Consider the following 24935-nt stretch of genomic DNA (forward strand, 5'->3'; position numbering starts at 1 on the left):
CGGATGGACCCATCATTAGCTAAAGTCGCATAACATTTGGAACACTACCCATTGCAGGGCTCATTGTTTGGACTCTTTTTATTTATTTTTTATTTTTTAAATTGCGCTTTAAACAAAAAGGATTGTGTCAATGCAACTGAACAACATTAATTCGGAACACAGTGCGTCAATAAAGCAAAATGACAGTTAAAGGCATTTCGTCATTGAAATCGGTGATGTCATCATTCAGCTAAGTTCAGTTTAAATAGTATCTGTGCAATAATTTGCAATCAAGTCAACGATATCGCTGTACATGAAGTGTCCCCAGCTATGCCTGCCAGAGGCGACAGAGGCAAGGAACCAAAACTCGATCGGTGAAAAAATGGAGAAAAAACCCGGTGAGAAACCAGGCTCAGTCGGGGAGACAGTTCTCCTCTGGTCAGAAGAAACCAGCAAATCAGTTCCAGGCTGCAGAAAAGTCAGACTGTGCAGAAGAATCATCTGTTTCCTGTGGTCTTGTCCTGGTGGTCGTCTGAGACAAGGTCTTTACAGGGGATCTGTATCTGGGGCTCATCTAGTTGTCCCGGTCTCCGCTGTGTTTCAGGGCCATAGAGGTCCTTTCTAGGTGTTGATCAACCATCTTGTCTGGATACTGACTGGATCCGGGTGACTGAAGCGGCCCACTGATCTGGATACAGACTGGATCTGGTGGCTACGGTGACCTCGGAATAAGGGATTTCTTTAAAAGACTCTTTTATTCATATAAGATTTTCTCCAACTTTTCAGATGGAGGCATGAGAAAGAGATTGCCTTGATTGGGCTTGTGGTTTTTGGTGGACCGAGGGGACTTTTGTGTGTTTTACTCCTCCCTTTTGGAGTGGGGGGGGGGCTGACGAAACGCATGTGGGCAGGCATCGTCACCCTTGATGACCCTTGGCGAGCGTAGTGGTTTACCAGGGGCAGGGCACAGGCCCGAGGGGTCGTAGACACAGCTCGAGTTTCTCTTCATTGTCTCATAAATCTTTCGCCTTTTACTAAAGATTTCCGTGGAGGGGAACTTTTGCGAGTGACCTGTATTTTTGGGTGCTCTGCTCACAGCAGAGCTACATCGAAATGTCAAGAGCAGAATCAATTTGGCCGTCCGCCAACACGCTGCAGGAGGGCGTGCCACTGTTCATCGTCTGTATTTGCACTCTCTGCGTTTGCGCTGTCAGCACTTAGTGTTTATTTAGCTGGCATGGGAAGGCAGCACTTTCTTGTACGTGACGGGATGCAAATTCTGGAAGGCTCTCTTTAGTGACGGGTCCAAACAAAGATCTCATCAGCTCCTCTAGCCCTATCGGCGACTCGTGCACTTCGAGCCTTCTTAGCGACGGCGCAAGTGGCTGACTGCTGACTGCGTTGGTGGTATAGTGGTGAGCATAGCTGCCTTCCAAGCAGTTGACCCGGGATCGATTCCCGGCCAACGCATGTCCTTTGGCTCGGGCTGATGTCGAAGCAGAACTCCTTCTGTGACCTGTGGCTCCTCCCAAAACTTTTGGATGGATCATTCGGAAGCCGAAAAGAGCTAGCTCTCCCCGTCGGGGAATCGAACCCCGGTCTTCCGCGTGACAGGCGGAGATACTGTCCACTATACTAACGAGGAGCTGCGCATGATGCCATTTCTCCCCCAACCGACGCTACTGCACCGACATAACTGAACAATGCATGGCTTTTTCTGACGCTGACACAGCCCTAGCACCGTCAAATTCCGGATGGACCCATCATTAGCTAAAGTCGCATAACATTTGGAACACTACCCGTTGCAGGGGTCATTGTTTGGACTTTTTTTTTTTTTTTTTTAATTGCGCTTTAAACAAAAAGGATTGTGTCAATGCAACTGAACAACATTAATTAGGAACACAGTGCGTCAATAAAGCAAAATGACAGTTAAAGGCATTTCGTCATTGAAATCGGTGATGTCATCATTCAGCTAAGTTCAGTTTAAATAGTATCTGTGCAATAATTTGCAATCAAGTCAACGATATCGCTGTACATGAAGTGTCCCCAGCTATGCCTGCCAGAGGCGACAGAGGCAAGGAACCAAAACTCGATCGGTGAAAAAATGGAGAAAAAACCCGGTGAGAAACCAGGCTCAGTCGGGGAGACAGTTCTCCTCTGGTCAGAAGAAACCAGCAAATCAGTTCCAGGCTGCAGAAAAGTCAGACTGTGCAGAAGAATCATCTGTTTCCTGTGGTCTTGTCCTGGTGGTCGTCTGAGACAAGGTCTTTACAGGGGATCTGTATCTGGGGCTCATCTAGTTGTCCCGGTCTCCGCTGTGTTTCAGGGCCATAGAGGTCCTTTCTAGGTGTTGATCAACCATCTTGTCTGGATACTGACTGGATCCGGGTGACTGAAGCGGCCCACTGATCTGGATACAGACTGGATCTGGTGGCTACGGTGACCTCGGAATAAGGGATTTCTTTAAAAGACTCTTTTATTCATATAAGATTTTCTCCAACTTTTCAGATGGAGGCATGAGAAAGAGATTGCCTTGATTGGGCTTGTGGTTTTTGGTGGACCGAGGGGACTTTTGTGTGTTTTACTCCTCCCTTTTGGAGTGGGGGGGGGGGCTGACGAAACGCATGTGGGCAGGCATCGTCACCCTTGATGACCCTTGGCGAGCGTAGTGGTTTACCAGGCGCAGGGCACAGGCCCGAGGGGTCGTAGACACAGCTCGAGTTTCTCTTCATTGTCGCATAAATCTTTCGCCTTTTACTAAAGATTTCCGTGGAGGGGAACTTTTGCGAGTGACCTGTATTTTTGGGTGCTCTGCTCACAGCAGAGCTACATCGAAATGTCAAGAGCAGAATCAATTTGGCCGTCCGCCAACACGCTGCAGGAGGGCGTGCCACTGTTCATCGTCTGTATTTGCACTCTCTGCGTTTGCGCTGTCAGCACTTAGTGTTTATTTAGCTGGCATGGGAAGGCAGCACTTTCTTGTATGTGACGGGATGCAAATTCTGGAAGGCTCTCTTTAGTGACGGGTCCAAACAAAGATCTCATCAGCTCCTCTAGCCCTATCGGCGACTCGTGCACTTCGAGCCTTCTTAGCGACGGCGCAAGTGGCTGACTGCTGACTGCGTTGGTGGTATAGTGGTGAGCATAGCTGCCTTCCAAGCAGTTGACCCGGGTTCGATTCCCGGCCAACGCATGTCCTTTGGCTCGGGCTGATGTCGAAGCAGAACTCCTTCTGTGACCTGTGGCTCCTCCCAAAACTTTTGGATGGATCATTCGGAAGCCGAAAAGAGCTAGCTCTCCCCGTCGGGGAATCGAACCCCGGTCTTCCGCGTGACAGGCGGAGATACTGTCCACTATACTAACGAGGAGCTGCGCATGATGCCGTTTCTCCCCCAACTGACGCTACTGCACCGACATAACTGAACAATGCATGGCTTTTTCTGACGCTGACACAGCCCTAGCACCGTCAAATTCCGGGTGGACCCATCATTAGCTAAAGTCGCATAACATTTGGAACACTACCCGTTGCAGGGGTCATTGTTTGGACTCTTTTTTTTTTTTTTTTAATTGCGCTTTAAACAAAAAGGATTGTGTCAATGCAACTGAACAACATTAATTAGGAACACAGTGCGTCAATAAAGCAAAATGACAGTTAAAGGCATTTCGTCATTGAAATCGGTGATGTCATCATTCAGCTAAGTTCAGTTTAAATAGTATCTGTGCAATAATTTGCAATCAAGTCAACGATATCGCTGTACATGAAGTGTCCCCAGCTATGCCTGCCAGAGGCGACAGAGGCAAGGAACCAAAACTCGATCGGTGAAAAAATGGAGAAAAAACCCGGTGAGAAACCAGGCTCAGTCGGGGAGACAGTTCTCCTCTGGTCAGAAGAAACCAGCAAATCAGTTCCAGGCTGCAGAAAAGTCAGACTGTGCAGAAGAATCATCTGTTTCCTGTGGTCTTGTCCTGGTGGTCGTCTGAGACAAGGTCTTTACAGGGGATCTGTATCTGGGGCTCATCTAGTTGTCCCGGTCTCCGCTGTGTTTCAGGGCCATAGAGGTCCTTTCTAGGTGTTGATCAACCATCTTGTCTGGATACTGACTGGATCCGGGTGACTGAAGCGGCCCACTGATCTGGATACAGACTGGATCTGGTGGCTACGGTGACCTCGGAATAAGGGATTTCTTTAAAAGACTCTTTTATTCATATAAGATTTTCTCCAACTTTTCAGATGGAGGCATGAGAAAGAGATTGCCTTGATTGGGCTTGTGGTTTTTGGTGGACCGAGGGGACTTTTGTGTGTTTTACTCCTCCCTTTTGGAGTGGGGGGGGGGGGCTGACGAAACGCATGTGGGCAGGCATCGTCACCCTTGATGACCCTTGGCGAGCGTAGTGGTTTACCAGGGGCAGGGCACAGGCCCGAGGGGTCGTAGACACAGCTCGAGTTTCTCTTCATTGTCGCATAAATCTTTCGCCTTTTACTAAAGATTTCCGTGGAGGGGAACTTTTGCGAGTGACCTGTATTTTTGGGTGCTCTGCTCACAGCAGAGCTACATCGAAATGTCAAGGGCAGAATCAATTTGGCCGTCCGCCAACACGCTGCAGGAGGGCGTGCCACTGTTCATCGTCTGTATTTGCACTCTCTGCGTTTGCGCTGTCAGCACTTAGTGTTTATTTAGCTGGCATGGGAAGGCAGCACTTTCTTGTGTGACGTGACGGGATGCAAATTCTGGAAGGCTCTCTTTAGTGACGGGTCCAAACAAAGATCTCATCAGCTCCTCTAGCCCTATCGGCGACTCGTGCACTTCGAGCCTTCTTAGCGACGGCGCAAGTGGCTGACTGCTGACTGCGTTGGTGGTATAGTGGTGAGCATAGCTGCCTTCCAAGCAGTTGACCCGGGTTCGATTCCCGGCCAACGCATGTCCTTTGGCTCGGGCTGACGTCGAAGCAGAACTCCTTCTGTGACCTGTGGCTCCTCCCAAAACTTTTGGATGGATCATTCGGAAGCCGAAAAGAGCTAGCTCTCCCCGTCGGGGAATCGAACCCCGGTCTTCCGCGTGACAGGCGGAGATACTGTCCACTATACTAACGAGGAGCTGCGCATGATGCCGTTTCTCCCCCAACCGACGCTACTGCACCGACATAACTGAACAATGCATGGCTTTTTCTGACGCTGACACAGCCCTAGCACCGTCAAATTCCGGATGGACCCATCATTAGCTAAAGTCGCATAACATTTGGAACACTACCCGTTGCAGGGGTCATTGTTTGGACTCTTTTTTTTTTTTTTTTAATTGCGCTTTAAACAAAAAGGATTGTGTCAATGCAACTGAACAACATTAATTAGGAACACAGTGCGTCAATAAAGCAAAATGACAGTTAAAGGCATTTCGTCATTGAAATCGGTGATGTCATCATTCAGCTAAGTTCAGTTTAAATAGTATCTGTGCAATAATTTGCAATCAAGTCAACGATATCGCTGTACATGAAGTGTCCCCAGCTATGCCTGCCAGAGGCGACAGAGGCAAGGAACCAAAACTCGATCGGTGAAAAAATGGAGAAAAAACCCGGTGAGAAACCAGGCTCAGTCGGGGAGACAGTTCTCCTCTGGTCAGAAGAAACCAGCAAATCAGTTCCAGGCTGCAGAAAAGTCAGACTGTGCAGAAGAATCATCTGTTTCCTGTGGTCTTGTCCTGGTGGTCGTCTGAGACAAGGTCTTTACAGGGGATCTGTATCTGGGGCTCATCTAGTTGTCCCGGTCTCCGCTGTGTTTCAGGGCCATAGAGGTCCTTTCTAGGTGTTGATCAACCATCTTGTCTGGATACTGACTGGATCCGGGTGACTGAAGCGGCCCACTGATCTGGATACAGACTGGATCTGGTGGCTACGGTGACCTCGGAATAAGGGATTTCTTTAAAAGACTCTTTTATTCATATAAGATTTTCTCCAACTTTTCAGATGGAGGCATGAGAAAGAGATTGCCTTGATTGGGCTTGTGGTTTTTGGTGGACCGAGGGGACTTTTGTGTGTTTTACTCCTCCCTTTTGGAGTGGGGGGGGGGGCTGACGAAACGCATGTGGGCAGGCATCGTCACCCTTGATGACCCTTGGCGAGCGTAGTGGTTTACCAGGGGCAGGGCACAGGCCCGAGGGGTCGTAGACACAGCTCGAGTTTCTCTTCATTGTCGCATAAATCTTTCGCCTTTTACTAAAGATTTCCGTGGAGGGGAACTTTTGCGAGTGACCTGTATTTTTGGGTGCTCTGCTCACAGCAGAGCTACATCGAAATGTCAAGGGCAGAATCAATTTGGCCGTCCGCCAACACGCTGCAGGAGGGCGTGCCACTGTTCATCGTCTGTATTTGCACTCTCTGCGTTTGCGCTGTCAGCACTTAGTGTTTATTTAGCTGGCATGGGAAGGAAGCACTTTCTTGTGTGACGTGACAGGATGCAAATTCTGGAAGGCTCTCTTTAGTGACGGGTCCAAACAAAGATCTCATCAGCTCCTCTAGCCCTATCGGCGACTCGTGCACTTCGAGCCTTCTTAGCGACGGCGCAAGTGGCTGTCTGCTGACTGCGTTGGTGGTATAGTGGTGAGCATAGCTGCCTTCCAAGCAGTTGACCCGGGTTCGATTCCCGGCCAACGCATGTCCTTTGGCTCGGGCTGACGTCGAAGCAGAACTCCTTCTGTGACCTGTGGCTCCTCCCAAAACTTTTGGATGGATCATTCGGAAGCCGAAAAGAGCTAGCTCTCCCCGTCGGGGAATCGAACCCCGGTCTTCCGCGTGACAGGCGGAGATACTGTCCACTATACTAACGAGGAGCTGCGCATGATGCCGTTTCTCCCCCAACCGACGCTACTGCACCGACATAACTGAACAATGCATGGCTTTTTCTGACGCTGACACAGCCCTAGCACCGTCAAATTCCGGATGGACCCATCATTAGCTAAAGTCGCATAACATTTGGAACACTACCCGTTGCAGGGGTCATTGTTTGGACTCTTTTTTTTTTTTTTTTAATTGCGCTTTAAACAAAAAGGATTGTGTCAATGCAACTGAACAACATTAATTAGGAACACAGTGCGTCAATAAAGCAAAATGACAGTTAAAGGCATTTCGTCATTGAAATCGGTGATGTCATCATTCAGCTAAGTTCAGTTTAAATAGTATCTGTGCAATAATTTGCAATCAAGTCAACGATATCGCTGTACATGAAGTGTCCCCAGCTATGCCTGCCAGAGGCGACAGAGGCAAGGAACTAAAACTCGATCGGTGAAAAAATGGAGAAAAAACCCGGTGAGAAACCAGGCTCAGTCGGGGAGACAGTTCTCCTCTGGTCAGAAGAAACCAGCAAATCAGTTCCAGGCTGCAGAAAAGTCAGACTGTGCAGAAGAATCATCTGTTTCCTGTGGTCTTGTCCTGGTGGTCGTCTGAGACAAGGTCTTTACAGGGGATCTGTATCTGGGGCTCATCTAGTTGTCCCGGTCTCCGCTGTGTTTCAGGGCCATAGAGGTCCTTTCTAGGTGTTGATCAACCATCTTGTCTGGATACTGACTGGATCCGGGTGACTGAAGCGGCCCACTGATCTGGATACAGACTGGATCTGGTGGCTACGGTGACCTCGGAATAAGGGATTTCTTTAAAAGACTCTTTTATTCATATAAGATTTTCTCCAACTTTTCAGATGGAGGCATGAGAAAGAGATTGCCTTGATTGGGCTTGTGGTTTTTGGTGGACCGAGGGGACTTTTGTGAGTTTTACTCCTCCCTTTTGGAGTGGGGGGGGGGAGGGGCTGACGAAACGCATGTGGGCAGGCGTCGTCACCCTTGATGACCCTTGGCGAGCGTAGTGGTTTACCAGGGGCAGCGCACAGGCCCGAGGGGTCGTAGACACAGCTCGAGTTTCTCTTCATTGTCGCATAAATCTTTCGCCTTTTACTAAAGATTTCCGTGGAGGGGAACTTTTGCGAGTGACCTGTATTTTTGGGTGCTCTGCTCACAGCAGAGCTACATCGAAATGTCAAGAGCAGAATCAATTTGGCCGTCCGCCAACACGCTGCACGAGGGTGTGCCACTGGTCATCGTCTGTATTTGCACTCTCTGCGTTTGCGCTGTCAGCACTTAGTTTTTATTTAGCTGGCATGGGAAGGCAGCACTTTCTTGTACGTGACGGGATGCAAATTCTGGAAGGCTCTCTTTAGTGACGGGTCCAAACAAAGATCTCATCAGCTCCTCTAGCCCTATCGGCGACTCGTGCACTTCGAGCCTTCTTAGCGACGGCGCAAGTGGCTGACTGCTGACTGCTGACTGCTGACTGCGTTGGTGGTATAGTGGTGAGCATAGCTGCCTTCCAAGCAGTTGACCCGGGTTCGATTCCCGGCCAACGCATGTCCTTTTGCTCGGGCTGATGTCGAAGCAGAACTCCTTCTGTGACCTGTGGCTCCTCCCAAAACTTTTGGATGGATCATTCGGAAGCCGAAAAGAGCTAGCTCTCCCCGTCGGGGAATCGAACCCCGGTCTTCCGCGTGACAGGCGGAGATACTGTCCACTATACTAACGAGGAGCTGCGCATGCCTCCGTTTCTCCCCCAACCGACACTACTGCACCGACATAACTGAACAATGCATTGCTTTTTCTGATGCTGACACAGCCCTAGCACCGTCAAATTCCGGATGGACCCATCATTAGCTAAAGTCGCATTACATTTGGAACACTACCCGTTGCAGGGGTCATTGTTTGGACATTGTTTTTTTTTTGTTTTTTTTTTTTAAATTGCGCTTTAAACAAAAAGGATTGTGTCAATGCAACTGAACAACATTAATTAGGAACACAGTGCGTCAATAAAGCAAAATGACAGTTAAAGGCATTTTGTCATTGAAATCGGTGATGTCATCATTCAGCTAAGTTCAGTTTAAATAGTATCTGTGCAATAATTTGCAATCAAGTCAACGATATCGATGTACATGAAGTGTCCCCAGCTATGCCTGCCAGAGGCGACAGAGGCAAGGAACCAAAACTCGATCGGTGAAAAAATGGAGAAAAAACCCGGTGAGAAACCAGGCTCAGTCGGGGAGACAGTTCTCCTCTGGTCAGAAGAAACCAGCAAATCAGTTCCAGGCTGCAGAAAAGTCAGACTGTGCAGAAGAATCATCTGTTTCCTGTGGTCTTGTCCTGGTGGTCGTCTGAGACAAGGTCTTTACAGGGGATCTGTATCTGGGGCTCATCTAGTTGTCCCGGTCTCCGCTGTGTTTCAGGGCCATAGAGGTCCTTTCTAGGTGTTGATCAACCATCTTGTCTGGATACTGACTGGATCCGGGTGACTGAAGCGGCCCACTGATCTGGATACAGACTGGATCTGGTGGCTACGGTGACCTCGGAATAAGGGATTTCTTTAAAAGACTCTTTTATTCATATAAGATTTTCTCCAACTTTTCAGATGGAGCCATGATAAAGAGATTGTCTTGATTGGGCTTGTGGTTATTGGTGGACCGAGGGGACTTTTGTGAGTTTTACTCCTCCCTTTCGGAGTGGGGGGGGGGGGGGGGCTGACGAAACGCATGTGGGCAGGCGTCGTCACCCTTGATGACCCTTGGCGAGCGTAGTGGTTTACCAGAGGCAGTGCACAGGCCCGAGGGATCGTAGACACAGCTCGAGTTTCTCTTCATTGTCGCATAAATCTTTCGCCTTTTACTAAAGATTTCCGTGGAGGGGAACTTTTGCGAGTGACCTGTATTTTTGGGTGCTCTGCTCACAGCAGAGCTACATCGAAATGTCAAGAGCAGAATCAATTTGGCCGTCCGCCAACACGCTGAAGGAGGGCGTGCCACTGGTCATCGTCTGTATTTGCACTCTCTGCGTTTGCGCTGTCAGCACTTAGTGTTTATTTAGCTGGCATGGGAAGGCAGCACTTTCTTGTACGTGACGGGATGCAAATTCTGGAAGGCTCTCTTTAGTGACGGGTCCAAACAAAGATCTCATCAGCTCCTCTAGCCCTATCGGCGACTCGTGCACTTCGAGCCTTCTTAGCGACGGCGCAAGTGGCTGACTGCTGACTGCGTTGGTGGTATAGTGGTGAGCATAGCTGCCTTCCAAGCAGTTGACCCGGGTTCGATTCCCGGCCAACGCATGTCCTTTGGCTCGGGCTGATGTCGAAGCAGAACTCCTTCTGTGACCTGTGGCTCCTCCCAAAACTTTTGGATGGATCATTCGGAAGCCGAAAAGAGCTAGCTCTCCCCGTCGGGGAATCGAACCCCGGTCTTCCGCGTGACAGGCGGAGATACTGTCCACTATACTAACGAGGAGCTGCGCATGTTGCCGTTTCTCCCCCAACCGACACTACTGCACCGACATAACTGAACAATGCATGGCTTTTTCTGACGCTGACACAGCCCTAGCACCGTCAAATTCCGGATGGACCCATCATTAGCTAAAGTCGCATAACATTTGGAACACTACCCGTTGCAGGGGTCATTGTTTGGACTCTTTTTTTTTTTTTTTTTTTTTAAATTGCGCTTTAAACAACAAGGATTGTGTCAATGCAACTGAACAACATTAATTAGGAACACAGTGCGTCAATAAAGCAAAATGACAGTTAAAGGCATTTCGTCATTGAAATCGGTGATGTCATCATTCAGCTAAGTTCAGTTTAAATAGTATCTGTGCAATAATTTGCAATTAAGTCAACGATATCGCTGTACATGAAGTGTCCCCAGCTATGCCTGCCAGAGGCGACAGAGGCAAGGAACCAAAACTCGATCGGTGAAAAAATGGAGAAAAAACCCGGTGAGAAACCAGGCTCAGTCGGGGAGACAGTTCTCCTCTGGTCAGAAGAAACCAGCAAATCATTTCCAGGCTGCAGAAAAGTCAGACTGTGCAGAAGAATCATCTGTTTCCTGTGGTCTTGTCCTGGTGGTCGTCTGAGACAAGGTCTTTACAGGGGATCTGTATCTGGGGCTCATCTAGTTGTCCGATAGGGCTAGAGGTGTTTCAGGGCCATAGAGGTCCTTTCTAGGTGTTGATCAACCATCTTGTCTGGATACTGACTGGATCCGGGTGACTGAAGCGGCCCACTGATCTGGATACAGACTGGATCTGGTGGCTGCGGTGACCTCGGAATAAGGGATTTCTTTAAAAGACTCTTTTATTCATATAAGATTTTCTCCAACTTTTCAGATGGAGGCATGATAAAGAGATTGTCTTGATTGGGCTTGTGGTTATTGGTGGACCGAGGGGACTTTTGTGAGTTTTACTCCTCCCTTTCGGAGTGGGGGGGGGGGGGCTGACGAAACGCATGTGGGCAGGCGTCGTCACCCTTGATGACCCTTGGCGAGGTTAGTGGTTTACCAGAGGCAGCGCACAGGCCCGAGGGGTCGTAGACACAGCTCGAGTTTCTCTTCATTGTTGCATAAATCTTTCGCCTTTTACTAAAGATTTCCGTGGAGGGGAACTTTTGCGAGTGACCTGTATCTTTGGGTGCTCTGCTCACAGCAGAGCTACATCGAAATGTCAAGAGCAGAATCAATTTGGCCGTTTGCCAACACGCTGCAGGAGGGCGTGCCACTGGTCATCGTCTGTATTTGCACTCTCTGCGTTTGCGCTGTCAGCACTTAGTGTTTATTTAGCTGGCATGGGAAGGCAGCACTTTCTTGTACGTGACGGGATGCAAATTCTGGAAGGCTCTCTTTAGTGACGGGTCCAAACAAAGATCTCATTAGCTCCTCTAGCCCTATCGGCGACTCGTGCACTTCGAGCCTTCTTAGCGACGGCGCAAGTGGCTGACTGCTGACTGCGTTGGTGGTATAGTGGTATAGTGGTGAGCATAGCTGCCTTCCAAGCAGTTGACTCGGGTTCGATTCCCGGCCAACGCATGTCCTTTGGCTCGGGCTGATGTCGAAGCAGAACTCCTTCTGTGACCTGTGGCTCCTCCCAAAACTTTTGGATGGATCATTCGGAAGCCGAAAAGAGCTAGCTCTCCCCGTCGGGCAATCGAACCCCGGTCTTCCGCGTGACAGGCGGAGATACTGTCCACTATACTAACGAGGAGCTGCGCATGTTGCCGTTTCTCCCCCAACCGACACTACTGCACCGACATAACTGAACAATGCATGGCTTTTTCTGACGCTGAAACAGCCCTAGCACCGTCAAATTCCGGATGGACCCATCATTAGCTAAAGTCGCATAACATTTGGAACACTACCCGTTGCAGGGGTCATTGTTTGGACTCTTTTTTATTTTATTTTTTTTTAAATTGCGCTTTAAACAACAAGGATTGTGTCAATGCAACTGAACAACATTAATTAGGAACACAGTGCGTCAATAAAGCAAAATGACAGTTAAAGGCATTTCGTCATTGAAATCGGTGATGTCATCATTCAGCTAAGTTCAGTTTAAATAGTATCTGTGCAATAATTTGCAATCAAGTCAACGATATCGCTGTACATGAAGTGTCCCCAGCTATGCCTGCCAGAGGCGACAGAGGCAAGGAACCAAAACTCGATCGGTGAAAAAATGGAGAAAAAACCCGGTGAGAAACCAGGCTCAGTCGGGGAGACAGTTCTCCTCTGGTCAGAAGAAACCAGCAAATCAGTTCCAGGCTGCAGAAAAGTCAGACTGTGCAGAATAATCATCTGTTTCCTGTGGTCTTGTCCTGGTGGTCGTCTGAGACAAGGTCTTTACAGGGGATCTGTATCTGGGGCTCATCTAGTTGTCCGATAGGGCTAGAGGTGTTTCAGGGCCATAGAGGTCCTTTCTAGGTGTTGATCAACCATCTTGTCTGGATACTGACTGGATCCGGGTGACTGAAGCGGCCCACTGATCTGGATACAGACTGGATCTGGTGGCTACGGTGACCTCGGAATAAGGGATTTCTTTAAAAGACTCTTTTATTCATATAAGATTTTCTCCAACTTTTCAGATGGAGGCATGATAAAGAGATTGTCTTGATTGGGCTTGTGGTTATTGGTGGACCGAGGGGACTTTTGTGAGTTTTACTCCTCCCTTTTGGAGTGGGGGGGGGGGGCTGACGAAACGCATGTGGGCAGGCGTCGTCACCCTTGATGACCCTTGGCGAGCGTAGTGGTTTACCAGAGGCAGCGCACAGGCCCGAGGGTTCGTAGACACAGCTCGATTTCTCTTCATTGTCGCATAAATCTTTCGCCTTTTACTAAAGATTTCCGTGGAGGGGAACTTTTGCGAGTGACCTGTATTTTTGGGTGCTCTGCTCACAGCAGAGCTACATCGAAATGTCAAAAGCAGAATCAATTTGGCCATCCGCCAACACGCTGCAGGAGGGCGTGCCACTGGTCATCGTCTGTATTTGCACTCTCTGCGTTTGCGCTGTCAGCACTTAGTGTTTATTTAGCTGGCATGGGAGGGCAGCACTTTCTTGTACGTGACGGGATGCAAATTCTGGAAGGCTTTCTTTAGTGACGGGTCCAAACAAAGATCTCATCAGCTCCTCTAGCCCTATCGGCGACTCGTGCACTTCGAGCCTTCTTAGCGATGGCGCAAGTGGCTGACTGCTGACTGCGTTGGTGGTATAGTGGTGAGCATAGCTGCCTTCCAAGCAGTTGACCGGGGTTCGATTCCCGGCCAACGCATGTCCTTTGGCTCGGGCTGATGTCGAAGCAGAACTCCTTCTGTGACCTGTGGCTCCTCCCAAAACTTTTGGATGGATCGTTCGGAAGCCGAAAAGAGCTAGCTCTCCCCGTCGGGGAATCGAACCACGGTCTTCCGCGTGACAGGCAGAGATACTGTCCACTATACTAACGAGGAGCTGTGCATGCTGCTGTTTCTCCCCCAACCGATGCTACTGCACCGACATAACTGAACAATGCATGGCTTTTTCTGACGCTGACACAGCCCTAGCACCGTCAAATTCCGGATGGACCCATCATTAGCTAAAGTCGCATAACATTTGGAACACTACCTGTTGCAGGGGTCATTGTTTGGACTCTTTTTTTTTTTTTTTTTTTTTTAAATTGCGCTTTAAACAACAAGGATTGTGTCAATGCAACTGAACAACATTAATTAGGAACACAGTGCGTCAATAAAGCAAAATGACAGATAAAGGCATTTCGTCATTGAAATCGGTGATGTCATCATTCAGCTAAGTTCAGTTTAAATAGTATCTGTGCAATAATTTGCAATCAAGTCAACGATATCGCTTTACATGAAGTGTCCCCAGCTATGCCTGCCAGAGGTGACAGAGGCAAGGAACCAAAACTCGATCGGTGAATAAATGGAGAAAAAACCCGGTGAGAAACCAGGCTCAGTCGGGGAGACAGTTCTCCTCTGGTCAGAAGAAACCAGCAAATCAGTTCCAGGCTGCAGAAAAGTCAGACTGTGCAGAATAATCATCTGTTTCCTGTGGTCTTGTCCTGGTGGTCGTCTGAGACAAGGTCTTTACAGGGGATCTGTATCTGGGGCTCATCTAGTTGTCCGATAGGGCTAGAGGTGTTTCAGGGCCATAGAGGTCCTTTCTAGGTGTTGATCAACCATCTTGTCTGGATACTGACTGGATCCGGGTGACTGAAGCGGCCCACTGATCTGGATACAGACTGGATCTGGTGGCTACGGTGACCTCGGAATAAGGGATTTCTTTAAAAGACTCTTTTATTCATATAAGATTTTCTCCAACTTTTCAGATGGAGGCATGATAAAGAGATTGTCTTGATTGGGCTTGTGTTTATTGGTGGACCGAGGGGACTTTTGTGAGTTTTACTCCTCCCTTTTGGAGTGGGGGGGGGGGGGGGGGGCTGACGAAACGCATGTGGGCAGGCGTCGTCACCCTTGATGACCCTTGGCGAGCGTAGTGGTTTACCAGAGGCAGCGCACAGGCCCGAGGGTTCGTAGACACAGCTCGATTTCTCTTCATTGTCGCATAAATCTTTCGCCTTTTACTAAAGATTTCCGTGGAGGGGAACTTTTGCGAGTGACCTGTATTTTTGGGTGCTCTGCTCACAGCAGAGCTACATCGAAATGTCAAAAGCAGAATCAATTTGGCCGTCCGCCAACACGCTGCAGGAGGGCGTGCCACTGGTCATCGTCTGTATTTGCACTCTCTGCGTTTGCGCTGTCAGCACTTAGTGTTTATTTAGCTGGCATGGGAGGGCAGCACTTTCTTGTACGTGACGGGATGCAAATTCTGGAAGGCTTTCTTTAGTGACGGGTCCAAACAAAGATCTCATCAGCTCCTCTAGCCCTATCGGCGACTCGTGCACTTCGAGCCTTCTTAGCGATGGCGCAAGTGGCTGACTGCTGACTGCGTTGGTGGTATAGTGGTGAGCATAGCTGCCTTCCAAGCAGGTGACCGGGGTTCGATTCCCGGCCAACGCATGTCCTTTGGCTCGGGCTGATGTCGAAGCAGAACTCCTTCTGTGACCTGTGGCTCCTCCCAAAACTTTTGGATGGATCGTTCGGAAGCCGAAAAGAGCTAGCTCTCCCCGTCGGGGAATCGAACCACGGTCTTCCGCGTGACAGGCAGAGATACTGTCCACTATACTAACGAGGAGCTGTGCATGCTGCTGTTTCTCCCCCAACCGATGCTACTGCACCGACATAACTGAACAATGCATGGCTTTTTCTGACGCTGACACAGCCCTAGCACCGTCAAATTCCGGATGGACCCATCATTAGCTAAAGTCGCATAACATTTGGAACACTACCTGTTGCAGGGGTCATTGTTTGGACTCTTTTATTTATTTTTTTTTTTTTAAATTGCGCTTTAAACAACAAGGATTGTGTCAATGCAACTGAACAACATTAATTAGGAACACAGTGCGTCAATAAAGCAAAATGACAGATAAAGGCATTTCGTCATTGAAATCGGTGATGTCATCATTCAGCTAAGTTCAGTTTAAATAGTATCTGTGCAATAATTTGCAATCAAGTCAACGATATCGCTTTACATGAAGTGTCCCCAGCTATGCCTGCCAGAGGTGACAGAGGCAAGGAACCAAAACTCGATCGGTGAATAAATGGAGAAAAAACCCGGTGAGAAACCAGGCTCAGTCGGGGAGACAGTTCTCCTCTGGTCAGAAGAAACCAGCAAATCAGTTCCAGGCTGCAGAAAAGTCAGACTGTGCAGAGGAATCATCTGTTTCCTGTGGTCTTGTCCTGGTGGTCGTCTGAGACAAGGTCTTTACAGGGGATCTGTATCTGGGGCTCATCTAGTTGTCCGATAGGGCTAGAGGTGTTTCAGGGCCATAGAGGTCCTTTCTAGGTGTTGATCAACCATCTTGTCTGGATACTGACTGGATCCGGGTGACTGAAGCGGCCCACTGATCTGGATACAGACTGGATCTGGTGGCTACGGTGACCTCGGAATAAGGGATTTCTTTAAAAGACTCTTTTATTCATATAAGATTTTCTCCAACTTTTCAGATGGAGGCATGATAAAGAGATTGTCTTGATTGGGCTTGTGGTTATTGGTGGACCGAGGGGACTTTTGTGAGTTTTACTCCTCCCTTTTGGAGTGGAGGGGGGGGGCTGACGAAACGCATGTGGGCAGGCGTCGTCACCCTTGATGACCCTTGGCGAGCGTAGTGGTTTACCAGAGGCAGCGCACAGGCCCGAGGGTTCGTAGACACAGCTCGAGTTTCTCTTCATTGTCGCATAAATCTTTCGCCTTTTACTAAAGATTTCCGTGGAGGGGAACTTTTGCGAGTGACCTGTATTTTTGGGTGCTCTGCTCACAGCGGAGCTACATCGAAATGTCAAGAGCAGAATCAATTTGGCCGTCCGCCAACACGCTGCAGGAGGGCGTGCCACTGGTCATCGTCTGTATTTGCACTCTCTGCGTTTGCGCTGTCAGCACTTAGTGTTTATTTAGCTGGCATGGGAAGGCAGCACTTTCTTGTACGTGACGGGATGCAAATTCTGGAAGGCTCTCTTTAGTGACGGGTCCAAACAAAGATCTCATCAGCTCCTCTAGCCCTATCGGCGACTCGTGCACTTCGAGCCTTCTTAGCGACGGCGCAAGTGGCTGACTGCTGACTGTGTTGGTGGTATAGTGGTGAGCATAGCTGCCTTCCAAGCAGTTGACCCGGGTTCTATTCCCGGCCAACGCATGTCCTTTGGCTCGGGCTGATGTTGAAGCAGAACTCCTTCTGTGACCTGTGGCTCCTCCCAAAACTTTTGGATGGATTGTTTGGAAGCTGAAAAGAGCTAGCTCTCCCCGTCGGAAAATCGAACCCCGGTGTTCCGCGTGACAGGCGGAGATACTGTCCACTATACTAACGAGGAGCTGCGCATGCTGCCATTTCTCCCCCAACCGACGCTACTGCACCGACATAACTGAACAATGCATGGCTTTTTCTGACGCTGACACAGCCCTAGCACCGTCAAATTCCGGATGGACCCATCATTAGCTAAAGTCGCATAACATTTGGAAAACTACCCGTTGCAGGGGTCATTGTTTGGACTCTTTTTGTTTTTTTGTTTTTTTTTAAATTACGCTTTAAACAAAAAGGATTGTGTCAATGCAACTGAACAACATTAATTAGGAACACAGTGCGTCAATAAAGCAAAATGACAGTTAAAGGCATTTCGTCATTGAAATCGGTGATGTCATCATTCAGCTAAGTTCAGTTTAAATAGTATCTGTGCAATAATTTGCAATCAAGTCAACGATATCGCTGTACATGAAGTGTCCCCAGCTATGCCTGCCAGAGGCGACAGAGGCAAGGAACCAAAACTCGATCGGTGAAAAAATGGAGAAAAAACCCGGTGAGAAACCAGGCTCAGTCGGGGAGACAGTTCTCCTCTGGTCAGAAAAAACCAGCAAATCAGTTCCAGGCTGCAGAAAAGTCAGACTGTGCAGAAGAATCATCTGTTTCCTGTGGTCTTGTCCTGGTGGTCGTCTGAGACAAGGTCTTTACAGGGGATCTGTATCTGGGGCTCATCTAGTTGTCCGATAGGGCTAGAGGTGTTTCAGGGCCATAGAGGTCCTTTCTAGGTGTTGATCAACCATCTTGTCTGGATACTGACTGGATCCGGGTGACTGAAACGGCCCACTGATCTGGATACAGACTGGATCTGGTGGCTACGGTGACCTCGGAATAAGGGATTTCTTTAAAAGACTCTTTTATTCATATAAGATTTTCTCCAACTTTTCAGATGGAGGCATGATAAAGAGATTGTCTTGATTGGGCTTGTGGTTATTGGTGGACCGAGGGGACTTTTGTGAGTTTTACTCCTCCCTTTTGGAGTGGGGGGGGGGCTGACGAAACGCATGTGGGCAGGCGTCGTCACCCTTGATGAACCTTGGCGAGCGTAGTGGTTTACCAGAGGCAGCGCACAGGCCCGAGATTTCCGTGCAGGGGAACTTTTGCGAGTGACCTGTATTTTTGGGTGCTCTGCTCACAGCAGAGCTACATCGAAATGTCAAGAGCAGAATCAATTTGGCCGTCCGCCAACACGCTGCAGGAGGGCGTGCCACTGGTCATCGTCTGTATTTGCACTCTCTGCGTTTGCGCTGTCAGCACTTAGTGTTTATTTAGCTGGCATGGGAAGGCAGCACTTTCTTGTACGTGACGGGATGCAAATTCTGGAAGGCTCTCTTTAGTGACGGGTCCAAACAAAGATCTCATCAGCTCCTCTAGCCCTATCGGCGACTCGTGCACTTCGAGCCTTCTTAGCGACGGCGCAAGTGGCTGACTGCTGACTGCTGACTGCGTTGGTGTTATAGTGGTGAGCATAGCTGCCTTCCAAGCAGTTGACCCGGGTTCGATTCCCGGCCAACGCATGTCCTTTGGCTCGGGCTGATGTCGAAGCAGAACTCCTTCTGTGACCTCTGGCTCCTCCCAAAACTTTTGGATGGATCATTCGGAAGCCGAAAAGAGCTAGCTCTCCCCGTCGGGCAATCGAACCCCAGTCTTCCGCGTGACAGGCGGAGATACTGTCCACTATACTAACGAGGAGCTGCGCATGTTGCCGTTTCTCCCCCAACCGACACTACTGCACCGACATAACTGAACAATGCATGGCTTTTTCTGACGCTGAAACAGCCCTAGCACCGTCAAATTCCGGATGGACCCATCATTAGCTAAAGTCGCATAACATTTGGAACACTACCTGTTGCAGGGGTCATTGTTTGGACTCTTTTTTTTTTTTTTTTTTTTTTTTTAAATTGCGCTTTAAACAACAAGGATTGTGTCAATGCAACTGAACAACTTTAATTAGGAACACAGTGCGTCAATAAAGCAAAATGACAGATAAAGGCATTTCGTCATTGAAATCGGTGATGTCATCATTCAGCTAAGTTCAGTTTAAATAGTATCTGTGCAATAATTTGCAATCAAGTCAACGATATCGCTTTACATGAAGTGTCCCCAGCTATGCCTGCCAGAGGTGACAGAGGCAAGGAACCAAAACTCGATCGGTGAATAAATGGAGAAAAAACCCGGTGAGAAACCAGGCTCAGTCGGGGAGACAGTTCTCCTCTGGTCAGAAGAAACCAGCAAATCAGTTCCAGGCTGCAGAAAAGTCAGACTGTGCAGAGGAATCATCTGTTTCCTGTGGTCTTGTCCTGGTGGTCGTCTGAGACAAGGTCTTTACAGGGGATCTGTATCTGGGGCTCATCTAGTTGTCCGATAGGGCTAGAGGTGTTTCAGGGCCATAGAGGTCCTTTCTAGGTGTTGATCAACCATCTTGTCTGGATACTGACTGGATCCGGGTGACTGAAGCGGCCCACTGATCTGGATACAGACTGGATCTGGTGGCTACGGTGACCTCGGAATAAGGGATTTCTTTAAAAGACTCTTTTATTCATATAAGATTTTCTCCAACTTTTCAGATGGAGGCATGATAAAGAGATTGTCTTGATTGGGCTTGTGGTTATTGGTGGACCGAGGGGACTTTTGTGAGTTTTACTCCTCCCTTTTGGAGTGGGGGGGGGGCTGACGAAACGCATGTGGGCAGGCGTCGTCACCCTTGATGACCCTTTGCGAGCGTAGTGGTTTACCAGAGGCAGCGCACAGGCCCGAGGGTTCGTAGACACAGCTCGAGTTTCTCTTCATTGTCGCATAAATCTTTCGCCTTTTACTAAAGATTTCCGTGGAGGGGAACTTTTGCGAGTGACCTGTATTTTTGGGTGCTCTGCTCACAGCAGAGCTACATCGAAATGTCAAGAGCAGAATCAATTTGGCCGTCCGCCAACACGCTGCAGGAGGGCGTGCCACTGGTCATCGTCTGTATTTGCACTCTCTGCGTTTGCGCTGTCAGCACTTAGTGTTTATTTAGCTGGCATGGGAAGGCAGCACTTTCTTGTACGTGACGGGATGCAAATTCTGGAAGGCTCTCTTTAGTGACGGGTCCAAACAAAGATCTCATCAGCTCCTCTAGCCCTATCGGCGACTCGTGCACTTCGAGCCTTCTTAGCGACGGCGCAAGTGGCTGACTGCTGACTGCTGACTGCGTTGGTGGTATAGTGGTGAGCATAGCTGCCTTCCAAGCAGTTGACCCGGGTTCGATTCCCGGCCAACGCATGTCCTTTGGCTCGGGCTGATGTCGAAGCAGAACTCCTTCTGTGACCTGTGGCTCCTCCCAAAAGTTTTGGATGGATCATTCGGGAGGCGAAAAGAGCTAGCTCTCCCCGTCGGGGAATCGAACCCCGGTCTTCCGCATGACAGGCGGAGATACTGTCCACTATACTAACGAGGAGCTGCGCATATTGCCGTTTCTCCCCCAACCGACACTACTGCACCGACATAACTGAACAATGCATGGCTTTTTCTGACGCTGAAACAGCCCTAGCACCGTCAAATTCCGGATGGACCCATCATTAGCTAAAGTCGCATAACATTTGGAACACTACCCGTTGCAGGGGTCATTGTTTGGACTCTTTTTTTTTTTCTTTTTTTTTAAATTGCGCTTTAAACAACAAGGATTGTGTCAATGCAACTGAACAACATTAATTAGGAACACAGTGCGTCAGTAAAGCAAAATGACAGTTAAAGGCATTTCGTCATTGAAATCGGTGATGTCATCATTCAGCTAAGTTCAGTTTAAATAGTATCTGTGCAATAATTTGCAATCAAGTCAACGATATCGCTGTACATGAATTGTCCCCAGCTATGCCTGCCAGAGGCGACAGAGGCAAGGAATCAAAACTCGATCGGTGAAAAAATGGAGAAAAAACCCGGTGAGAAACCAGGCTCAGTCGGGGAGACAGTTCTCCTCTGGTCAGAAGAAACCAGCAAATCAGTTCCAGGCTGCAGAAAAGTCAGACTGTGCAGAAGAATCATCTGTTTCCTGTGGTCTTGTCCTGGTGGTCGTCTGAGACAAGGTCTTTACAGGGGATCTGTATCTGGTGCTCATCTAGTTGTCCGATAGGGCTAGAGGTGTTTCAGGGCCATAGAGGTCCTTTCTAGGTGTTGATCAACCATCTTGTCTGGATACTGACTGGATCCGGGTGACTGAAGCGGCCCACTGATCTGGATACAGACTGGATCTGGTGGCTACGGTGACCTCGGAATAAGGGATTTCTTTAAAAGACTCTTTTATTCATATAAGATTTTCTCCAACTTTTCAGATGGAGGCATGATAAAGAGATTGTCTTGATTGGGCTTGTGGTTATTGGTGGACCGAGGGGACTTTTGTGAGTTTTACTCCTCCCTTTTGGAGTGGAGGGGGGGGGCTGACGAAACGCATGTGGGCAGGCGTCGTCACCCTTGATGACCCTTGGCGAGCGTAGTGGTTTACCAGAGGCAGCGCACAGGCCCGAGGGTTCGTAGACACAGCTCGAGTTTCTCTTCATTGTCGCATAAATCTTTCGCCTTTTACTAAAGATTTCCGTGGAGGGGAACTTTTGCGAGTGACCTGTATTTTTGGGTGCTCTGCTCACAGCAGAGCTACATCGAAATGTCAAGAGCAGAATCAATTTGGCCGTCCGCCAACACGCTGCAGGAGGGCGTGCCACTGGTCATCGTCTGTATTTGCACTCTCTGCGTTTGCGCTGTCAGCACTTAGTGTTTATTTAGCTGGCATGGGAAGGCAGCACTTTCTTGTACGTGACGGGATGCAAATTCTGGAAGGCTCTCTTTAGTGACGGGTCCAAACAAAGATCTCATCAGCTCCTCTAGCCCTATCGGCGACTCGTGCACTTCGAGCCTTCTTAGCGACGGCGCAAGTGGCTGACTGCTGACTGCGTTGGTGGTATAGTGGTGAGCATAGCTGCCTTCCAAGCAGTTGACCCGGGTTCTATTCCCGGCCAACGCATGTCCTTTGGCTCAGGCTGATGTTGAAGCAGAACTCCTTCTGTGACCTGTGGCTCCTCCCAAAACTTTTGGATGGATTGTTTGGAAGCCGAAAAGAGCTAGCTCTCCCCTTCGGAAAATCGAACCCCGGTCTTCCGCGTGACAGGCGGAGATACTGTCCACTATACTAACGAGGAGCTGCGCATGCTGCCATTTCTCCCCCAACCGATGCTACTGCACCGACATAACTGAACAATGCATGGCTTTTTCTGACGCTGACACAGCCCTAGCACCGTCAAATTCCGGATGGACCCATCATTAGCTAAAGTCGCATAACATTTGGAAAACTACCCGTTGCAGGGGTCATTGTTTGGACTCTTTTTGTTTTTTTGTTTTTTTTTAAATTACGCTTTAAACAAAAAGGATTGTGTCAATGCAACTGAACAACATTAATTAGGAACACAGTGCGTCAATAAAGCAAAATGACAGTTAAAGGCATTTCGTCATTGAAATCGGTGATGTCATCATTCAGCTAAGTTCAGTTTAAATAGTATCTGTGCAATAATTTGCAATCAAGTCAACGATATCGCTGTACATGAAGTGTCCCCAGCTATGCCTGCCAGAGGCGACAGAGGCAAGGAACCAAAATTCGATCGGTGAAAAAATGGAGAAAAAACCCGGTGAGAAACCAGGCTCAGTCGGGGAGACAGTTCTCCTCTGGTCAGAAGACACCAGCAAATCAGTTCCAGGCTGCAGAAAAGTCAGACTGTGCAGAGGAATCATCTGTTTCCTGTGGTCTTGTCCTGGTGGTCGTCTGAGACAAGGTCTTTACAGGGGATCTGTATCTGGGGCTCATCTAGTTGTCCGATAGGGCTAGAGGTGTTTCAGGGCCATAGAGGTCCTTTCTAGGTGTTGATCAACCATCTTGTCTGGATACTGACTGGATCCGGGTGACTGAAGAGCCCACTGATCTGGATACAGACTGGATCTGGTGGCTACGGTGACCTCGGAATAAGGGATTTCTTTAAAAGACTCTTTTATTCATATAAGATTTTCTCCAACTTTTCAGATGGAGGCATGATAAAGAGATTGTCTTGATTGGGCTTGTGGTTATTGGTGGACCGAGGGGACTTTTGTGAGTTTTACTCCTCCCTTTTGGAGTGGGGGGGGGGGCTGACGAAACGCATGTGGGCAGGCGTCGTCACCCTTGATGACCCTTGGCGAGCGTAGTGGTTTACCAGAGGCAGCGCACAGGCCCGAGGGTTCGTAGACACAGCTCAAGTTTCTCTTCATTGTCGCATAAATCTTTCGCCTTTTACTAAAGATTTCTGTGGAGGGGAACTTTTGCGAGTGACCTGTATTTTTGGGTGCTCTGCTCACAGCAGAGCTACATCGAAATGTCAAGAGCAGAATCAATTTGGCCGTCCGCCAACACGCTGCAGGAGGGCGTGCCACTGGTCATCGTCTGTATTTGCACTCTCTGCGTTTGCGCTGTCAGCACTTAGTGTTTATTTAGCTGGCATGGGAAGGCAGCACTTTCTTGTACGTGACGGGATGCAAATTCTGGAAGGCTCTCTTTAGTGACGGGTCCAAACAAAGATCTCATCAGCTCCTCTAGCCCTATCGGCGACTCGTGCACTTCGAGCCTTCTTAGCGACGGCGCAAGTGGCTGACTGCTGACTGCTGACTGCTGACTGCGTTGGTGGTATAGTGGTGAGCATAGCTGCCTTCCAAGCAGTTGACCCGGGTTCTATTCCCGGCCAACGCATGTCCTTTGGCTCGGGCTGATGTTGAAGCAGAACTCCTTCTGTGACCTGTGGCTCCTCCCAAAACTTTTGGATGGATTGTTTGGAAGCCGAAAAGAGCTAGCTCTCCCCGTCGGAAAATCGAACAGCGGTCTTCCGCGTGACAGGCGGAGATACTGTCCACTATACTAACGAGGAGCTGCGCATGCTGCCATTTCTCCCCCAACCGACGCTACTGCACCGACATAACTGAACAATGCATGGCTTTTTCTGACGCTGACACAGCCCTAGCACCGTCAAATTCCGGATGGACCCATCATTAGCTAAAGTCGCATAACATTTGGAAAACTACCCGTTGCAGGGGTCATTGTTTGGACTCTTTTTGTTTTTTTGTTTTTTTTTAAATTACGCTTTAAACAAAAAGGATTGTGTCAATGCAACTGAACAACATTAATTAGGAACACAGTGCGTCAATAAAGCAAAATGACAGTTAAAGGCATTTCGTCATTGAAATCGGTGATGTCATCATTCAGCTAAGTTCAGTTTAAATAGTATCTGTGCAATAATTTGCAATCAAGTCAACGATATCGCTGTACATGAAGTGTCCCCAGCTATGCCTGCCAGAGGCGACAGAGGCAAGGAACCAAAACTCGATCGGTGAAAAAATGGAGAAAAAACCCGGTGAGAAACCAGGCTCAGTCGGGGAGACAGTTCTCCTCTGGTCAGAAGAAACCAGCAAATCAGTTCCAGGCTGCAGAAAAGTCAGACTGTGCAGAAGAATCATCTGTTTCCTGTGGTCTTGTCCTGGTGGTCGTCTGAGACAAGGTCTTTACAGGGGATCTGTATCTGGGGCTCATCTAGTTGTCCGATAGGGCTAGAGGTGTTTCAGGGCCATAGAGGTCCTTTCTAGGTGTTGATCAACCATCTTGTCTGGATACTGACTGGATCCGGGTGACTGAAGCGGCCCACTGATCTGGATACAGACTGGATCTGGTGGCTACGGTGACCTCGGAATA

General features: G+C 48.8%; 26 non-coding genes across 26 annotated transcripts; 19 read left to right on the forward strand and 7 right to left on the reverse strand.

The window, feature by feature from the left end:
- The first annotated feature begins 969 nt into the window (after positions 1 to 969).
- LOC132136791 (U5 spliceosomal RNA) lies at positions 970 to 1084 on the forward strand. The gene has a single exon (XR_009431573.1). It is a non-coding gene; the product is annotated as a U5 spliceosomal RNA (small nuclear RNA).
- Positions 1085 to 1552: 468 nt separating this feature from the next.
- trnad-guc (transfer RNA aspartic acid (anticodon GUC)) lies at positions 1553 to 1624 on the reverse strand. Its single transcript has one exon. It is a non-coding gene; the product is annotated as a tRNA-Asp (tRNA).
- Positions 1625 to 2692: 1068 nt separating this feature from the next.
- On the forward strand, positions 2693 to 2807 carry LOC132136765 (U5 spliceosomal RNA). The gene has a single exon (XR_009431549.1). It is a non-coding gene; the product is annotated as a U5 spliceosomal RNA (small nuclear RNA).
- A 293-nt stretch (positions 2808 to 3100) lies between these two features.
- On the forward strand, positions 3101 to 3172 carry trnag-ucc (transfer RNA glycine (anticodon UCC)). Its single transcript has one exon. It is a non-coding gene; the product is annotated as a tRNA-Gly (tRNA).
- Positions 3173 to 3275: 103 nt separating this feature from the next.
- trnad-guc (transfer RNA aspartic acid (anticodon GUC)) lies at positions 3276 to 3347 on the reverse strand. Its single transcript has one exon. It is a non-coding gene; the product is annotated as a tRNA-Asp (tRNA).
- A 1069-nt stretch (positions 3348 to 4416) lies between these two features.
- LOC132136767 (U5 spliceosomal RNA) lies at positions 4417 to 4531 on the forward strand. The gene has a single exon (XR_009431550.1). It is a non-coding gene; the product is annotated as a U5 spliceosomal RNA (small nuclear RNA).
- Positions 4532 to 4827: 296 nt separating this feature from the next.
- trnag-ucc (transfer RNA glycine (anticodon UCC)) lies at positions 4828 to 4899 on the forward strand. Its single transcript has one exon. It is a non-coding gene; the product is annotated as a tRNA-Gly (tRNA).
- Positions 4900 to 5002: 103 nt separating this feature from the next.
- Positions 5003 to 5074, reverse strand: trnad-guc (transfer RNA aspartic acid (anticodon GUC)). Its single transcript has one exon. It is a non-coding gene; the product is annotated as a tRNA-Asp (tRNA).
- A 1068-nt stretch (positions 5075 to 6142) lies between these two features.
- On the forward strand, positions 6143 to 6257 carry LOC132136768 (U5 spliceosomal RNA). The gene has a single exon (XR_009431551.1). It is a non-coding gene; the product is annotated as a U5 spliceosomal RNA (small nuclear RNA).
- A 296-nt stretch (positions 6258 to 6553) lies between these two features.
- trnag-ucc (transfer RNA glycine (anticodon UCC)) lies at positions 6554 to 6625 on the forward strand. Its single transcript has one exon. It is a non-coding gene; the product is annotated as a tRNA-Gly (tRNA).
- Positions 6626 to 6728: 103 nt separating this feature from the next.
- Positions 6729 to 6800, reverse strand: trnad-guc (transfer RNA aspartic acid (anticodon GUC)). Its single transcript has one exon. It is a non-coding gene; the product is annotated as a tRNA-Asp (tRNA).
- Positions 6801 to 7872: 1072 nt separating this feature from the next.
- LOC132136769 (U5 spliceosomal RNA) lies at positions 7873 to 7987 on the forward strand. The gene has a single exon (XR_009431552.1). It is a non-coding gene; the product is annotated as a U5 spliceosomal RNA (small nuclear RNA).
- A 307-nt stretch (positions 7988 to 8294) lies between these two features.
- Positions 8295 to 8366, forward strand: trnag-ucc (transfer RNA glycine (anticodon UCC)). Its single transcript has one exon. It is a non-coding gene; the product is annotated as a tRNA-Gly (tRNA).
- A 103-nt stretch (positions 8367 to 8469) lies between these two features.
- trnad-guc (transfer RNA aspartic acid (anticodon GUC)) lies at positions 8470 to 8541 on the reverse strand. The gene has a single exon. It is a non-coding gene; the product is annotated as a tRNA-Asp (tRNA).
- A 1083-nt stretch (positions 8542 to 9624) lies between these two features.
- LOC132136770 (U5 spliceosomal RNA) lies at positions 9625 to 9739 on the forward strand. The gene has a single exon (XR_009431553.1). It is a non-coding gene; the product is annotated as a U5 spliceosomal RNA (small nuclear RNA).
- Positions 9740 to 10032: 293 nt separating this feature from the next.
- Positions 10033 to 10104, forward strand: trnag-ucc (transfer RNA glycine (anticodon UCC)). The gene has a single exon. It is a non-coding gene; the product is annotated as a tRNA-Gly (tRNA).
- Positions 10105 to 10207: 103 nt separating this feature from the next.
- On the reverse strand, positions 10208 to 10279 carry trnad-guc (transfer RNA aspartic acid (anticodon GUC)). Its single transcript has one exon. It is a non-coding gene; the product is annotated as a tRNA-Asp (tRNA).
- A 1078-nt stretch (positions 10280 to 11357) lies between these two features.
- On the forward strand, positions 11358 to 11472 carry LOC132136792 (U5 spliceosomal RNA). The gene has a single exon (XR_009431574.1). It is a non-coding gene; the product is annotated as a U5 spliceosomal RNA (small nuclear RNA).
- Positions 11473 to 13097: 1625 nt separating this feature from the next.
- LOC132136781 (U5 spliceosomal RNA) lies at positions 13098 to 13211 on the forward strand. The gene has a single exon (XR_009431564.1). It is a non-coding gene; the product is annotated as a U5 spliceosomal RNA (small nuclear RNA).
- Positions 13212 to 14835: 1624 nt separating this feature from the next.
- Positions 14836 to 14949, forward strand: LOC132136783 (U5 spliceosomal RNA). The gene has a single exon (XR_009431565.1). It is a non-coding gene; the product is annotated as a U5 spliceosomal RNA (small nuclear RNA).
- Positions 14950 to 16567: 1618 nt separating this feature from the next.
- Positions 16568 to 16682, forward strand: LOC132136778 (U5 spliceosomal RNA). Its single transcript, XR_009431561.1, has one exon. It is a non-coding gene; the product is annotated as a U5 spliceosomal RNA (small nuclear RNA).
- Positions 16683 to 19977: 3295 nt separating this feature from the next.
- On the forward strand, positions 19978 to 20092 carry LOC132136771 (U5 spliceosomal RNA). The gene has a single exon (XR_009431554.1). It is a non-coding gene; the product is annotated as a U5 spliceosomal RNA (small nuclear RNA).
- A 300-nt stretch (positions 20093 to 20392) lies between these two features.
- trnag-ucc (transfer RNA glycine (anticodon UCC)) lies at positions 20393 to 20464 on the forward strand. The gene has a single exon. It is a non-coding gene; the product is annotated as a tRNA-Gly (tRNA).
- A 103-nt stretch (positions 20465 to 20567) lies between these two features.
- trnad-guc (transfer RNA aspartic acid (anticodon GUC)) lies at positions 20568 to 20639 on the reverse strand. Its single transcript has one exon. It is a non-coding gene; the product is annotated as a tRNA-Asp (tRNA).
- A 1077-nt stretch (positions 20640 to 21716) lies between these two features.
- Positions 21717 to 21831, forward strand: LOC132136772 (U5 spliceosomal RNA). Its single transcript, XR_009431555.1, has one exon. It is a non-coding gene; the product is annotated as a U5 spliceosomal RNA (small nuclear RNA).
- A 1616-nt stretch (positions 21832 to 23447) lies between these two features.
- Positions 23448 to 23563, forward strand: LOC132136795 (U5 spliceosomal RNA). Its single transcript, XR_009431577.1, has one exon. It is a non-coding gene; the product is annotated as a U5 spliceosomal RNA (small nuclear RNA).
- The last annotated feature ends 1372 nt before the right edge of the window (positions 23564 to 24935 follow it).

The sequence above is a fragment of the Carassius carassius genome, unplaced genomic scaffold (genome assembly GCF_963082965.1).
Source record: "Carassius carassius unplaced genomic scaffold, fCarCar2.1 SCAFFOLD_76, whole genome shotgun sequence".
NCBI classification, from domain to species: domain Eukaryota; kingdom Metazoa; phylum Chordata; class Actinopteri; order Cypriniformes; family Cyprinidae; genus Carassius; species Carassius carassius.